At 37.9% G+C, this 15,967-nt stretch overlaps 1 protein-coding gene across 2 annotated transcripts in view; it reads left to right on the forward strand.

Annotated features, from left to right (window-relative positions):
• Positions 1-15,967, forward strand: part of plxnb1a (plexin b1a) — a 68,812-nt gene that overhangs the window by 10,000 nt on the left and 42,845 nt on the right. Inside the window, exon 2 of one of the 2 annotated variants that reach the window (XM_053240836.1) lies at positions 11,458-11,501. The exons of the other annotated variant lie outside the window; for it this stretch is intronic. The gene's annotated coding sequence lies outside the window, so the exon portion shown is untranslated. The remainder of the gene's footprint in view (positions 1-11,457; positions 11,502-15,967) is intronic. 2 annotated transcript variants of the gene reach the window in all.

The raw sequence follows: 15,967 nt of genomic DNA on the forward strand, positions 1-15,967 counted from the left end.
TTTTTTCAAGAGCATTGTTGATATCACTAGCATAGATTAATTTGATCATGCTTACAATAAGACCAGTGGTGGCTGAGCAGTCAAGGCTTTGGCATACTTATTGGAACGTAGTCAGTTCAAGCTGCTACTTTTGGGTCTTTAAGCAAGACCCTTAAACATCAACTGCCCAGCTGTATCCTGTCTCAGTGGTAGGTTGCTTTGGAGTTCAGCTAGATGAGTAAATGTAAAGACTATTCTCACCAGCAAAATCAGACCAAGATCAAAACCAGGGAGCTCTGTACATGACGATCCAAGAGCTGAGAGAATAAAACAAAGCACAAGACTAATGACAAAAATGACGAATTCTACCAAGAAAGCCAGCTAAATAATTAATATTACATGCTCCACACTGAGCGCCAACTCCTAGCTAGCTAGCGTTACTTTATGCCTTATAGAAGTCATCCTTAATTACGTAATTTATAGATTATCTCCGCCATTTACCACAGTTCTGTTTCCTCTTCTTCTTGTTTTCTTGTTCTTGTTTGGCTTGCAGACAGGTACGTCCTTTCATTTTAAAAAGCACAAAAATTCTAAAGAAATTTGAGCCAGTCCTACATGCTAGCAAGATAGGAGGTGTAGAGGTGTACTGGTATAGCGTTGTACATCAGAGGTTTCAGGCACTTCGAGATTTGACATTTTCATGGACGAACTTTCAAGACCCCAAGCAATTGCCTGGACTGCCTGTCCTGGAGCTACGCCTCTGCTTAGAACTCTAGAAGAGATATTGTACAAATAATCAGATATTCAAAATGTTGTTGTTTTAGAACTCAGCAACTTGTATGTTTTAATAGAAAAAACTTAGGAGAAGTTGTAAATGTGCAGTCAGGACACAAATGTTTGCATCATTCTCCTTGCTGCTTTATCTAGGCTATGAAGGAAAAAGACTACAGTGATTTAATGACACCTAGGTTGAGACAAAATTCTGTGGGGAAAACTACAGGAAACCAAATGATTTTTTTTCCAAATGATATGTTTTATATAGTCTCCTCTTTTTAAAGCTTTTTAAAGACAAATTCCCATGAACTTGTATCCATGCCATTACTGTCTCTTTTCAAGAGCCTTATTTGGTAGAACGTTATTAACTTTCATATTTAAATATTATAATGCCAGTAGGTCTATGAAAAAGAATTAAAAGTATGAGTATTAAAAGTATTTTCTATAACAGTAACTCTAATGCATGGCATAGGACTTGTCCAGACGCTGCACTCTGCATTGTCATTCTGTTCATTATGTACTATGCATAGAAACTGGGTTTGAAAAAAAACTCAAATTTTTAGTTATGTTCAGACCTTAGTTCAAAAAAAAGTATTGGTTCTGTTTGTAGGGCTTTGTATTTTATGTTCCCAGCTTGGAAAATGATATTGTTCTGGGATCATAGCTGCCTTAACAGCAACCCTAAGGAAATTGCAATTGTCTTATACATTTCTGACTTACAAACACATTAATTCTCCTATGTGTTCATAAATATTTCTTATTTTAAATAAATGGCAAGTAAATCCACAAATGCATATTTTAAAATTTACGTATTTGCAAATGTCCATGTGGGTTTCCTTTGGGTTCTCCGGTTCCTAGGTGACAATATGTGTGTATATGGTACTATGTGATGGACTGGCGGCACAGCTGGAGTGTAATCCAGCTTCACATCCAGTGTTTCCTGAATAAAACAGCTACGACCATAAATTCAGTGAGCTCATCCAATCATGGCACATCATCATATCAGTCATATCACAGCATTTCTGCATAGCCTGCCTTTGATCAAGTCTATGACTTGAGGGTCTATCAGTGCCAAATATTAACTGCTTTGCATAATGCTTTGATGATTCTGATGGTGACTTTAGTTGCCTGCTTTTGTAGGTTATAGCAGTTATAAAGCAGCTGTTGATGTGTAGTGTATTACCTTAATCATTGCCAGTTAGTTATTTTATATAAAATTGTGAATTATGTTTTGTGCATTTATGTGTAGTGGCACTATTCCAATTCCATAGGCAGGACAGTTTATTGCAGTAAACCATGCCCACACATATTCACACGCTAATTTACCTAGTGGCAATTTAGAGTAACCAGTCCATCTGCTGACATGATTTTGGGAGGAAATCAGAGAACTTGGAGGAAACCCACTTGGACATGTGAACAACATGCAAAACTCAGTAACCCAAGCAAGATCAATCCAGGGAACCTGAAGATATGAAGTGGTAACACTCATGCCTCACTGTGCTGCACTAGTCCAGTTATCTCTACCTAAAAATGAAATTTCAAAACTTATTAAACTATGAACTATAAGTGGCAGTGCAGACAAAATAAAAAATATATCAATATAAAGATGTCTGAACAGGAAGGACTGGAAGGAATAAGGCACATTTCTTAAGGTCTGAGAGGATTCTTTGAAGGCCTGAGAGGATTTCTGGGTGTGTAGTTCCAAACTAAAATACACTATATGGCCAAAAGTTTGTGGACACCTGACCATCATACCCATGTGCTTTTTGAACCTCCCATTTACATTTACATTTATGGCATTTGGCAGAAGCCAAATGCCATAAATGTACAACCTCCCATTCCTGATTTAGCCCCCCTTTGCTTTAACAACAGCCTCCACTCTTCATGGGAAGGCTTTCCACTAGATTTTGGAGTGTGGCTGTGGGGATTTGTGCTCATTCAGCCACATCAGTATTAGTGAGGTCAGACACTTATGTTGGGTGAGGAGACCTGGGGTGCAGCTCATCCCAGAGGTGTTCATTGGGGTTGAGGTCAGGGCTCTGTGCAGTCCACTTGAGTTCTTCCACTCCAACCTTGGCAAACCATGTCTTATGGACCTCGCTTTGTGCACAGGGGCATTGTCATGCTGGAACACGTTTGGGCCTCTTAGTTCTAGTGAAGGGAAGTTGTAAAGCCACAGCATACAAAGACATTCTATACAATTGTGTTCTTCTAACTTTGTGGCTACAGTTTTGGGAAAAACCACATATGGGTGTGATGGTCACGTGTCCACAAAAGTTTGGCCATATAGTGTATCTAGATAATGTGGGGTGGTCAGGAATGCAAGGACAAGAGATTTGGGGGGTTTTGTTCCAGTTTGAGGGTCACAGCAGGGATTTCATTAGGGTGTCACATGAGAGAACTTTGGGAGATTATAAACCAGATGGGTAGCAGCATTCTGAATACTCTGCAAAGTAGAGAATTGTATTAATCTGGAAATGCAATTTCTGTAATCAGGAAAGGTTGTATTCATATCCGGTGGCTGATATGATGAGAGTAGTTATTTAGGATCACACCAAGATTCCTAGCTGTGTGTGTTGGATAGACTGGGAGGGTCTCAGTGGTGATTGAGAGCATTCAGCTGGAAGGTAGATCAGTTTTGTTTTGTCAAGATTCAGTTTCAAATGATGAGTCTCTATCCAGAAAAAAAGATGTCAAAAAGACAGTCTGTTGTCTTATCTGAGGCTTGGAAGGTTGATAAATTTGTTTGTCTTCAGAGTACCTATGTTATAATGCCATGTGATATGATTACAAAATCCTGTGATTTCTTTGTACAAGGGGAGCAAAAGTGGACCAAGACCTGACCTCAGAGAGCGTCAATAATGAGGCTGAGAGGTGATGAACCTGATTCTTTCCAGATTACAGGGAAGACTGATTTTGCAGTCAGAGCAAAGCTCCTCATGCCCACATTAACACGTGTTAAGTGTCTAGTGATTCAGGCTACTGGTATTTCATGAAGAATTAGGACTGAGGACAGTAGACTTACATTGTCTTAGCTGGCCTTTTTTGTTATCTTTTTCAGTGTCTCCGTATGCTTTTAGGAGTTTTTCTCTATGCCTTAGCGCCGATGCTAAGCATTTGTGTTTATCTACTTGATGTAAGTAAAGGAATTTTTGGCTTCTGACAGAAAAACACATTAATCTGTGCTGCTGGTAGTCATGTTTAAGACCAGAGATGGATATGAAGCTTGTTGTGAACTGGACATATAATTTTTTAGGACAGCGCTAAATGTGAGAAATGGTAGTAGTGCATTTTTTGATGGATACCGAATAGTCCTTGTGAATGCAGCCTAATTGAAATGATCTGATTGATTTAGCATTAAGTGCAAGTGGCTGGTATTATGTTCACTGGAAGTTTTCATTCCTTCTCAGTAGGAGCATTTTATGCTTTGCATTCAGTGGACACTTTTGTGTGTATTTCTAGATGTGTATTTTTATAGCGTCTTGAATTCTGTTACTTGTGTGTTGTGTATTCGGGGGCAACTATACAACACGCACACACACACACACACACACACAGTCCAAGTTTGAAAACGTGACTGCTTTATTCCAACTTCCTGTTACGTAATATTTCTTTTATTTAGCGAATTCTGCTATGGCAACATCATAGTGCCAGACTTAAAGTAGTTAATACTTGACAGTGTGGAAACTAGTGTAAATAGCAGCTCTAAGAGGAACCTTCGAATTGTTCAGTGATGAGGTAAGGGGAAAGTTTTGAGTGCACTATATTTAAAATGTTTTTCAAATTAATTCTGAGTTTCAATAACTGTGCAGCTGTACAGATTTTGTAAAAAGAAATAATAATAATAAAATAAATGGAGGAATTAAAGCTTAGAAAACATCTTCCTATGCAAAATTTCTGAACTCAGTGTGAATGATGTTCTTTATAGCTCTGTTGTAAAGAATGATCTTACTGTACATTTTTAAATGCCACTTTGTACTGCTGCTTCATCTGCTTATACTTTTCTATGTCTATAGATAACTGCTTAGACACTACACATTGCACACAGCTGCTATTTATTTTACTCCCTTTAGCCCTCTTGATCACATACTCCAGTGTCTAAAGTTAGGATCTGCACTTTACCTACGTACTTATTAGGCATACATACCAGTTTGCCTAATATATTGTGCATATGTTTTGTATATATATTGTATTTGTACAAACTCCCCCTCCTTTTCTTCGTCTCCTTCCCTCTCACCTTCTTTGTATATATGTTGTATTGCACAGCTGTACCTGTACCTGTGCGTACCTGTGTACCCGAGTACCTGTGCCTCACAACAAGCATTTCAGTGTACAACTGTACCTGACATTTTATGCACGTGACAAATAAACTTGAAATTTCACTTGAAACTACAGCAGGAATCTGTGATGTTGAAACCCCATGCAAACTTAGAACAAGATTCGTAATAGTATTAATAGTAGAGATGAGCAGTAACATATCCCCTGCAGCAGTGCCAGCTGTGGGAGCTCTGAGAGATCATTGATTTGCATGGTGACTGGATACATGGTAGAAAGTCTAGATGTCGTGCCTTTAGAGACTCACCCTTTCCATCTGTACCTAACTTTGGTGACAAGACCTGTTCTTCAGAGCTTGAAGGAACTGATGATGACACTGAGGCTGAGTGGTAGGAGCTTCAGGAGGAGGTTATTCAATATGGTCACAAATGCTATTACAATTATTTTGTCTATATTGAGCTGGCCAAAAATGTCAACACAATATTTTTTCTATGTTGATGTTTCTATGTTTATCAGGATATAGAATTTGATCATGCTGCCTGAATAAACCAAATATTTATTACTGTTTAAAATATTGAAATATTTGAAATACATCTATAGCCATGAAGCTAGAAATTGAAATACACTTGACAACATGTGTCTTTTATTTAGGAAAATCCATGTATAATTGTCAGAGTTTGTAGCAAAGGTCAGAGCACAGCTAAACAACAAGATAATCTATATTCATCAGTAGGGAAAACAGGCGAGGGTCAAAACCAGGAAGGCACAGGATTATTAGAAAACAAGACACTGGGAATTCTCAAGACTCTGCAAGGAGACAATCAAATGGCAGGGTGTAGAAACAAAAGCACATGATTTGAACTCATTTTGTGGAATTTGTGACATTAGCTTACCAACTGGACCAGTGAAAGCTACAGTGTGCTGCCAGGCTCATGCTTTGTTTGCTTGGAACCCTAATCAACTAGGCTAAAAGTGGTAGCTTAGGCAAAAACGTATGGTAAGCTAGTTGTCTAGTTATGTGCATTAATACAAACTAAGGGAAATAAACATTTATGTAGCTGTAGTTCTTATGTAGTCGTAACTTCTTCGAAAACAGTTTCTAATATAGCACACAATATTTGTGCTCTCTACTGGCCAGTGGTTATGAGAGCACTTCACATGTAAAATATATTATTTGAATCTTATTTTCTCTCAGTGAGCCTCAGTTATCAAGCTGGATACAAACGGATTTATGCGTAATTTGTTAGTATTAGCGTTTACGCAAGAAATTTGGTATTCATGAAAATCCCATAAATTCAGAACAATGTTCATATTCTGATCCTATATCATAATCCTTCTAAATTTACACAGAAGAAGACTAACTAAAGTAAACTTCAACTTGATTTACTTCAAATTTGCATGGACTACTGCACTTTTATATCTGTATTCAAAATTCAAATTTTTTTTTGTCACATGCATAAACATACACAGTACGACTTGCAGTGAAATGCTTTATACAACTGTTCCGACATAAAATAAGAAAATATAGAAAAATATTAAATATAAAGAAAAATATTAAATATAAAGAGAAATATATACATTAAAAAATATATAAAGAAAAATATTAAATATAAGAAAAATATATACATTTAAAAATATATATGAAGGGATTTTTTTTTTTTAAAAGTGTATAAGAATATATATACACATGAATATATGGATAGTAGCAGCAGCAGTCTGACAGTACCGACATAAAGTGTGGATATGTGCAGTTTTGTGCAGTATGTGCCGTAATATGTCTGTAATTTTATATCTGTGACTTACAGAAGTGCATCTGTGACTTACAGAAGTGCTTTGTAGTCTCTATCAAAAACGCATTCTCATGTAAGTTCACAAGGTCAGAATACCACTGTGAATATTTTGTGAAAAACAGTCATTTTATAGTATTGACATTAATTAAAGAATATTTAAAAAAAATAAAGAAAGTGAGCCAACACAAACCCATAAAATAAGACAAATAAAGCTAATCATTCAATTATGACAAAAGAATGGTACCATATAAACAGAGGATGGGCCAGTCTCTCTGCGCAAAACCTTAAATTATAAACAAATGCCTCCTCTGACAGAAGATTTAGCGCTCGCTTTTTATTATTATTAATATTATACATTATTTTTATTGACATAGTAGTGAGACAAAATAACTTCCACTTCGGTTTTTTGAGGCTTTACCCTGATTGATGGTTTCGTGCTCACAGCAGTCTGTGCACTTGAACGTTTCTGGAGGTTTGTGGGTGTCTCTACATGTAAATCAGCTGTGCCGTGCACACACACTTGATGATTTCTGGGTGATTGGCATTCATCAACATACACACGCAAGAAACTCAAAGAAACTCAGTGTTTCCAAAACTTTTGTAAATCCGGCAGAAATTTTTAGTTCAGTTTGGTTTATGCAAACATTTACATACAACTTTACTAAAAGATTGATAAATGAGGCCCGTTATTTGAATATGAGGTGACTGTGTGTAGTAAGCAGGAGTTCCGTGACAGCTTTGTGCTGAACTTTATTCAGTTTCATCATTGTTTCCACATACCAGCTTAAAAGATTAAACCCAGACTTATTTAACTTGGTCTACTGATAGACTTGGGACTGATTTTGTTGAATAAAGTTTTAATGATTCGTAGTGCCTATCATAGATTAACAGTTAATACACTTTTTTTTGTTGTTGTTGTTTTGACAAATTTCTACTGGTGTTTCATTTATACCAGTATACGTCCCACTACTGAACTGCTCAAATCAAATGACTGGTCACTAAAGACACGACCTCAGGGGGTCTGCGGTTAAAAAACGTTTTAACGTTCAGCAAAATCAGGGCTAATGTAGCCACTAAACTGACCAATACATCCTGAAAGGCTTTTTTAGGGCATCCAGTGATTCATATGCAGGTCAGAACCCTGACTTAACTTCCTGTCTCTTTTTAACTCGGAGTGGAAATGTGAGGAGAGTGTGGAGAAGAGAAGAAGGGATGGAGACACCACCGGCGGCAGGAACGAGTGTATCGTCTCCGATGCCACGTTGTGCTCAGGCAGAATATAAAAGTGCATGCTGCATTATGCTGACGAGTTCACAGATTATGTTCACTCACAGAGAAATGTGTTATTTAATAAGTACTTTTAATATAAACTAAAGGGGAATTTTTTTTTTATTTATATATGTGTGAGCTGATATAGTGCATATGAGTTCTTGTAGAATACTTATACTGCACTGTGTAAAAGTCTTAGGCACATGCAAAGAAATGCTGTAGAGCAAAGTTGCCTTCAAAAATAATGAAATTAAATGTTTCTACATTAAAAAATTACTATAAAGAGCAGTAAACAGTAATAAATGAAACACAGTCAATATTTGGTGTGACGGTCCTTAAAAAAAAAAAATAGTAGTCTCAGGTACAATGTGTGCAGTTTTATAAGGAAATGTAAGGAGCTGTACGTGTTACTGAGTATCTTGCAGAAGCAGCCACAGTTCTTCTGAAGACTTTGACTGTCACACTCGCTTCTTATTTTTGCAGCAAAACCCAGCAGCCTTCATTATGTTGTTTTTGTCTGAAAAGTGTCTCTTATGTAATATGCTGCTTTCTTTACTGACATTTTTCTGTAACATTAAATTTTGTGCTGGAAAACTAATGTTTGGAAATCTAAAATGTTTTAGTACTGACTCGATAATGTACAAGTCATAAAATAAAAATCTATAACAAAGTTTGTACTAAAAAAAAAAAGAGATTGCCTAAGACTTTTCCACAGTACTGTATGTTTAAGGGTTGCAAATATCTAGCTTGAATGCCTGGGTTAAAAATAAGCCCCAATCAAAGCTCCTACTGATAAAGGAAATGATTTGGCTGGGTGTCTGTGGAGAATGCTGAGTCTTCGCTGTGATGTATTCTTTATCTGGTGGTCTGGGCAGTGAAGAATCCGGAGGCTCAGAGGCTGAACAGTGCGTCTCTGTGCCCACGGCCCGCTGGGACTTGGCCTGAGAGTGACTCCACTCATATTAATCATTAATGTGGTTCCCAGGTGTTTGAGCTGTTATTCGACTGGCACTGATGTTAAGGGGTGAGCCTGGTTGCTTTTCCTCTCCTCCACTCTCCCCCTTTTTCCCTCCTTCTCTTCTGTAATCTCCTGAGGCCACTCTAGCCAGCTGAGGAGTTAAGGCTGCGTGCTCTCCAGCTCTCGCAGTCCTTGGATTTGGAAAGATTGCATCAATTAAGCAAACTGCAGGGTTCCATAAGCCATTAGACACCATTTTGAAATCTTTTTTTTTTTTTTTTTTTGTACCCATGCTGCTCTTTCAAACAAAACAAAAGGGTTGAGTTTGTTTGTTTATTTATTTATTTATTTATTTATTTAAATGCTTATTTGCAATTTACAAATGATTGAAATTCCTATTTTTTTATTTCATGGCAATGATCACATTTATCATCTATATGTCCTAAAGAGAAACGAAGAACAGATAGAGAAACTGAAAAGCAAAGTGTGCTGTCAGATCATAATTAACTGGATTTTTTTTTTTTTTTTTTTTTTTTTTTTTTTTTTGAGAAGTCCAATTCTGGCATGTGTGCTTGACATGCAGATGCTCAGGCGTGCCCCTTTGTCTTTGCTGTCGATTCCAGATCATGTGGCATGATGGACAGCATCTGCTCAGTCTTTCAAAGACCCCCCACCCTCCACCCCCACCCTCCATTTCACTTCCCATTTCCTGCTCGCCGTCTTTCCGTCCAAGCGGAACTTGTCACCTCTTCATGTTCCCATCTCCTTTTATTCCTCTGCCATCGCTCAGAGAGAGGAACAAACAGACAGATGTCTTCTTTTCGACCACCTGCAGACCTCTCCACCTACTCATTAGCGCTGTTCCTTCTGCAGCCTGCGTCCAGGCCCGCGTTCATGCCCACTGTCAGTGACACTGGGGCTTTTCAACTTGGCAGGCATTGATCACCAACGATTTCCTGTCAGTAGACTTGAAGATAGATCACTTGCAGTTGTAAATGTGTTTGTCCATATGTGTGTGTGTGCATGTGTTAGTGTGCTTGTCTATATGTGAGTGGGTGGGTGTTTGAAAAAGAACTGGTTTATAAAGTGTTTGACAACTGCTGACCTCTCACTCCTGAAGCTTACGTTTGTCCGTCTGATTGTAGTGAGGACAATGCACATATTCTTTGGTAGCCCATTATCTTTCAAATGAAGTTGTCCATCCTCCAAAAGTGGAACAGAAGGTTCTGGACACTTTCTCTTTGCTAGTGCTCAAATAGAGAAAGTGGCAAGACGTTTTGTCATGTTCAGATGATTGCACTGACCTCACTGTTGTTCAAGAGTGATTCATCGAAGGTCTGTGCTTCTGCTTGATATTCCATTCTGCCAAATAAACCTTGATTATTATGAATTCATTACCGTGTAGTGTTAAAATAGTTTTCTGAGCCTAAATTTACTGGAGGAAAAATAGAACGACAGATGAAATCTTTCAGTAAAACTGTGAAAAGCTTAATATTTTATGGATACAGCAGTCTAACAGACAGGGTAACAGACAGATAGTGACTGTATGGCCTTTTTATTGTGGAAACACAGATGCTATGTGTCCCGATTCAGTTAATTTGGCTGCATGCCAAGAAAAGCACACAAAGCAGATTATTTCAAGCCAACTGCTGAAGGAACGGTTTGTTTTAGTAATTTGAGGTTTTTTTTTCCTTATGAATAATACCAGGGTTTGATTTGCAGCTACTTAGTTTCAATTCATTTTCAGTTCATCAAGAAAAGAAGTGAATAAATCAGAGGGCCTGGTGTGCTTCACAGATGATGACACGCCACTGGAAGCGATTACTTCTGCATGAATTCTCAACAAGTATTGGCAGCGGATCAAGCAACACAGATAAGCGAGAGCCAGGTCTTTTGTCTTCATAGGCTCATTAGACTTGCTGATGTCCAAAGTGTTATTTGATTTAGCTGAAGTTTGCGATCGGGCTCTTCTGTCACGCAAACGTGTCAAGATCATGTAGGGTTTTAAGGAAGATCGCCCTGCGTCATAGTGCGCTCATAGTAAAGGAGAGCATTTCATATGCTTGTGTTATAGGGATGTGACGATTTGACGTGTCGCATAGTATCGTTCAAGACGAGGCTCTCGAATCACTGCGTATCGAACAATACGTTCAACAGACTGAATAATAAAGTAGGCCATTTGTCGTAAAATACCGCTGGTATTAAGTGAGGTGTAATAAATATTTGAAACCTAATCGAGCCCTCACTTTGTACACCTTTGTAAAAGTAGCTTCCTCTGGATCTCCAAACAGGACATGCACAAGGGATACGACTAATATGCTATGCTAATAGCTGGCATAACACCACTCTCTCTCTCTCTCTCTCTCTCTCTCTCTCTCTCTCTCTCTCTCTCTCGCTCTCTCTCGCTCTCAGCTGATTCAGTTCCACCACAGCGACTGGGAAGTTCATAGCAGCAGGTATGAGACTCACACAGAGAGCTGCGTGACTTTTACACCCAGCCAACTTTTACAAACCCTGGCATTTTTTAGCTTGTTTCAGGTCTTTTTGTGCAGTTTTTGAGATGTAGTTGCAGTGGACATTTTGCTGAGGCGTGGCAACCCTGCACACCAGTGCACATTAGCTCTCTTGGCCACTGATATAATGTTTAATTAACCATGTTTCATTTTGTTACATTCTAATACACAGCTTTTGTTTCATTATATGCTGCTAAGAGTCTACATGGACCACACAATCAGTGTGTCATTATTCATTTTCAACTATTGTACTTTTAGAATGTTGAATATTTTAATCAACCCAAAAAAAAAAAAAATTATACTTTTTTAATTTAAAAAAGTAATAAGCAGTGCTTATTTTTTATGTACCAAAAAATGTATTGCATCGAAAAACACCACTGTATTGTCTCACAATGAAATGTGTATAATGTGTATTGCTACACTCCTACTATGTTACTGTCAAATCTCATTTAGAAGAATGCAGTGAATATACTGTAATCTTTTACGTCGGTGGGGTAGAGTCTATTACCAATTCAATCTGCTTATGACAAGATGAGGCCAGTTCTCAGAGGTATTATAAAAAAAAAAGAAAGAAAAAGCTTTGAAGCTTTATAGTCCGTTAAGAAAAGCTATCTTGTGTGTGAGAGGTGTTAGAATGTTTTCAACCAATTCCCTCAAACGTCAACTGTGAAATTGTGAAACTGTGAAAATTCAAACAGTATTCGAATAGCAAAATTTGTTCTGACATCCCGGTTGCAGGGGAATTGAAATGTCTGGCACGTTATATTAAGCTCCTCCTCAGTGGGTCAGTAGGTTAGAAACTTGAGTCATTGGGACATTACATTCAGCCAATGAGGAAACATCGCAGTGGCTGCTCCTCAAGGTCCCAGTGTGTCAGAGTGTGTCACAGTTTCTTTAGCACCAAGTAGGAGTAAAGTGGAGGTATGTGAGTGGGGTGAGAGCTACTCTTGATCAGCGGAGACCAGCGTAAATCTGTGTTATCATTTCAATTAGCGCAACCTTCCAACCAAATCCGCGTTCTCACTCTGCAAGTCTTTCTTCAGTGTTTCTTATAAAGAGATCATTTGAAAGAGACACCTCGGTGTAGGAGTTGTTTACATCTGTAGCAGTTACACATTTTATATTGACTGGACCTCAGATGTTCGTCTGTGGATCATATTTCTGGTGGTATATAATCAGGCCTGTGGGTACATAATGAAAACATAATACATTAAACTAAACATTGGGACAAATATCTTACACAATATGACTTAAGGTACAGCTACATAATTAAAATAATAACAGAAGTCAGAAGTCAGTAATTTTAAAATACAACACATGATTAAGACTAGAAGCCTAAAAATTGAGCTTCACAGATGCATGCCAGTCGAACTGACCATTGACTGATCACAAATTGCAACAATTTCTCAGTTGGTGGCTTTAACTGATTTAAAACCACACAGATATACCAGAAGAGATGAACACAAACAAGCTGGAAGCTGTTATAGTAAGCAATATCTTAAGAAAAAAAAAACTTACCGAGGTGCATCATAGACTGCCATAGGGCTATGAGAGCAAATTCCACTGATTGAATACTATTTGAAATTTTAAATGCCAAAATCCACATTTTGCTTTTATTCCGCTCGTAGCCTATGATTTCTCCACCTTTTGCCCAAATTTCCTTGTTGCCCTCGTTGCTGTAGAAAGAAGAGTCGGAACAAATGAAAAGTATGTTACCAGAGATAACATGCTGCGGATTTTGGACTTGCTAATTGATCCAGCTGTCTTACTTTCCCGCAGCAATCCAAGTGGCTTTATTTGTGCTTGTTTTTTTTCAGCAATCGCTACACTTTAATTTCTGAAGGCAAGTTTGTGTCTAATCTGAGGGCGAATCTTACAACTAACAATTCTGTCCTGATTTTATTTTTGAAATTTAGTGGTTAACTCAAGATGCCACTATCGAAAAATGAAGCACGTGGATTGTGTCTCTTTACTGTTGTATTGAATCATGTGTTCTGCCAACCTGATATTTTCTAGGAGCTGTGATAACACTTCTGTACGTCTGAATACTTGTTTGATGGTTCTTTTGACTTAACAAACACATGCTTTAAAAAGTGAATGTAAGAGCTTAAGCTCACTCCGAAGTCTCTGCTTCGCTTTCTTATTTATTTGGGCTATCCGTCCATGCTACAGTGGTGTATGGCTGTGATTTACAGACACATAGTGCAGGTAGTTAGTTAGTATAGGGAGGAATGACACTGTTAGGACAGTGGTAGAGGGGTGTAGTGGAGTGTTCATCATATTGGCGCTGATCTAAATAGACTTTCCTAAATGGAGCATTCCTCCATAGAGTCCCTCTGCTTTCTGGACCAGGACATGTCGTCAAGACAACCAGAAGCCACAAAGGGCCTTCTCAGGCCTATTCAGAGGCACGAGAGAGAGGGGCTTTTGTGCACTGTGGGTGGGTGTTAATGTATGCATTTTTATCTGCAGGAGAGATGAACAAGCATGTGAGCTTATCTTTGTTTCATAACATGTTTTGTGTCTCTAGGTCTCGCAAAGATTTATCTTGTGGAGAGCTGTGCTACCTGCATGCAGAAAATGAGTTAATGAGACAGTCAAGAGTGAGATTTATGAACATGCTTATTGACATGAATAGTCCATAACTCTTTTTGGGAAAGGCAACTTCAAAAGCATGCCGTGGCAGGGTGTGTCAGTTTTGTAAAAGTGCGCACATGAAAAACTCAAAATCGCTTTAAGTTTTTTTAAATTCTATTCTAAAATGTCTTGCTTGATAAATCATTACTTGAAAATAATAAATATTTTCACATAAAGCCCAGTATTTCATTGACGCCTATATTTGTTTTCAAAGGAATATCTTTAATGAAATTAAAACTTATGCTCTATCGTTTGCCTTTTAAGTGAATTTTGAAGAGCATTTTATTATATTGGATATTTGATGAAACTTATGGTTTAAGCTCACTAATCTGGTAGTTTCGAAATTGACATGTCCTAATAGTATTGTTCTAACACTGTTTTGGGGAATAAATGTTAAATTATTGAAAACTTGTATTTTTACTTATTTTCACATCTCATATAATGCAGAAAATGTAAAAATTTACCAAGCTAAAATTGGCAGTCCAATTTCAAAATCAAAAATTGTTCTGGTATTTGTATACCAACATGTTTTTTACTACCCCTCATCAGTGGTAATAGTAAGAACTGATTAATGCTGTGGTCTCTTCCTTATGTTGTGTACCAAGATCTTTATTTCTAATCACCCCGTTACATCACATGAGCAAGAAATCTGGTGCTTGCAACGTTTATGTTGGGTCTGGGGAGATCCCAGTCATGATGCATACTGAGTGGCATGATGTATAACAGACAGCATGACTGTAGGGCATTAAAGCAGGTGTGAGCAGCTCTCTGTCTCGACTGTCCACTCATGATTGGAACACCTGGGACAGATTTTAGCAACTAGTCTGAACAGGACCAAAGTCATTATAAGGATTTGTATCACATCTTGAAGGCGCCACATGTCAGACAATAACAGATAGCAGTCAAAAATAGTGCAAATTGAGCAGTTTCATATTGAGACTGAGAATCGTTCAAAGGGTTGATACTGCTTTCTGTATTGAGGATGAGAATCACTCAAGTGCTGCTACTGTTGTTGCTGCTACTGTTGTTGCTGCTACTGTTGTTCTGCTACTGCTATCTATGTAGGGTTGGACTTAATTAGTGGCATCTAATTCAACTGCGTTCAATGTTTGCACAATCACGTCCTTTACCCAATGGGCTAACCTGTCTTTAGACAGCAGATCCCACTTATAGTGTTTCCCAGAGCACACAAACACAACCCGCTGGACGTCACTTCCACACAGCGCTGGAGAACTCTCACTGGACACAGCTGGCCTGGGCACAGCTGCAAGAGCAGAGAGGTTGATATAATTATATAATAATATAATTAATAATTATTATATTATACCATACATATTATACAATTAATTATACCATGGTATAAATATATTTGCCAGTAATTCTGGCTTCAGCCACAACATGAGACGTTTGAGCTGTTCGCCAACACAGAGACAGCGTGTAACCAGTTTGCGTACTTATCTCGCCGTAGTGTTGGCCAGTTAAAAAAAAAAAACGAAACGAAAAGCACTTTAGATCTGCATATTCCATTAGTTCATATGACAAGTTGCACAATCTAAATCTCACTGTGGGATCCTGTTTTGTATTGAGGTCAGAGAAATGTTTTGACTAGGTTATGCACTCCCTGTGGTTAGCTGTCAATCTGTACGCTGTGCACAAAGCTGCCACATACACTTTTCAATTCAGTTTAATTCGGTTCAGTTTTATTTGTATAGCACTTTAACATGGAGATTAACATGGACAGTAAGTAAAAATATTAGAATTACCGTCAACTA

Source organism: Pangasianodon hypophthalmus, chromosome 16, assembly GCF_027358585.1.
Source record: "Pangasianodon hypophthalmus isolate fPanHyp1 chromosome 16, fPanHyp1.pri, whole genome shotgun sequence".
Taxonomy (NCBI): Eukaryota; Metazoa; Chordata; class Actinopteri; order Siluriformes; family Pangasiidae; genus Pangasianodon; species Pangasianodon hypophthalmus.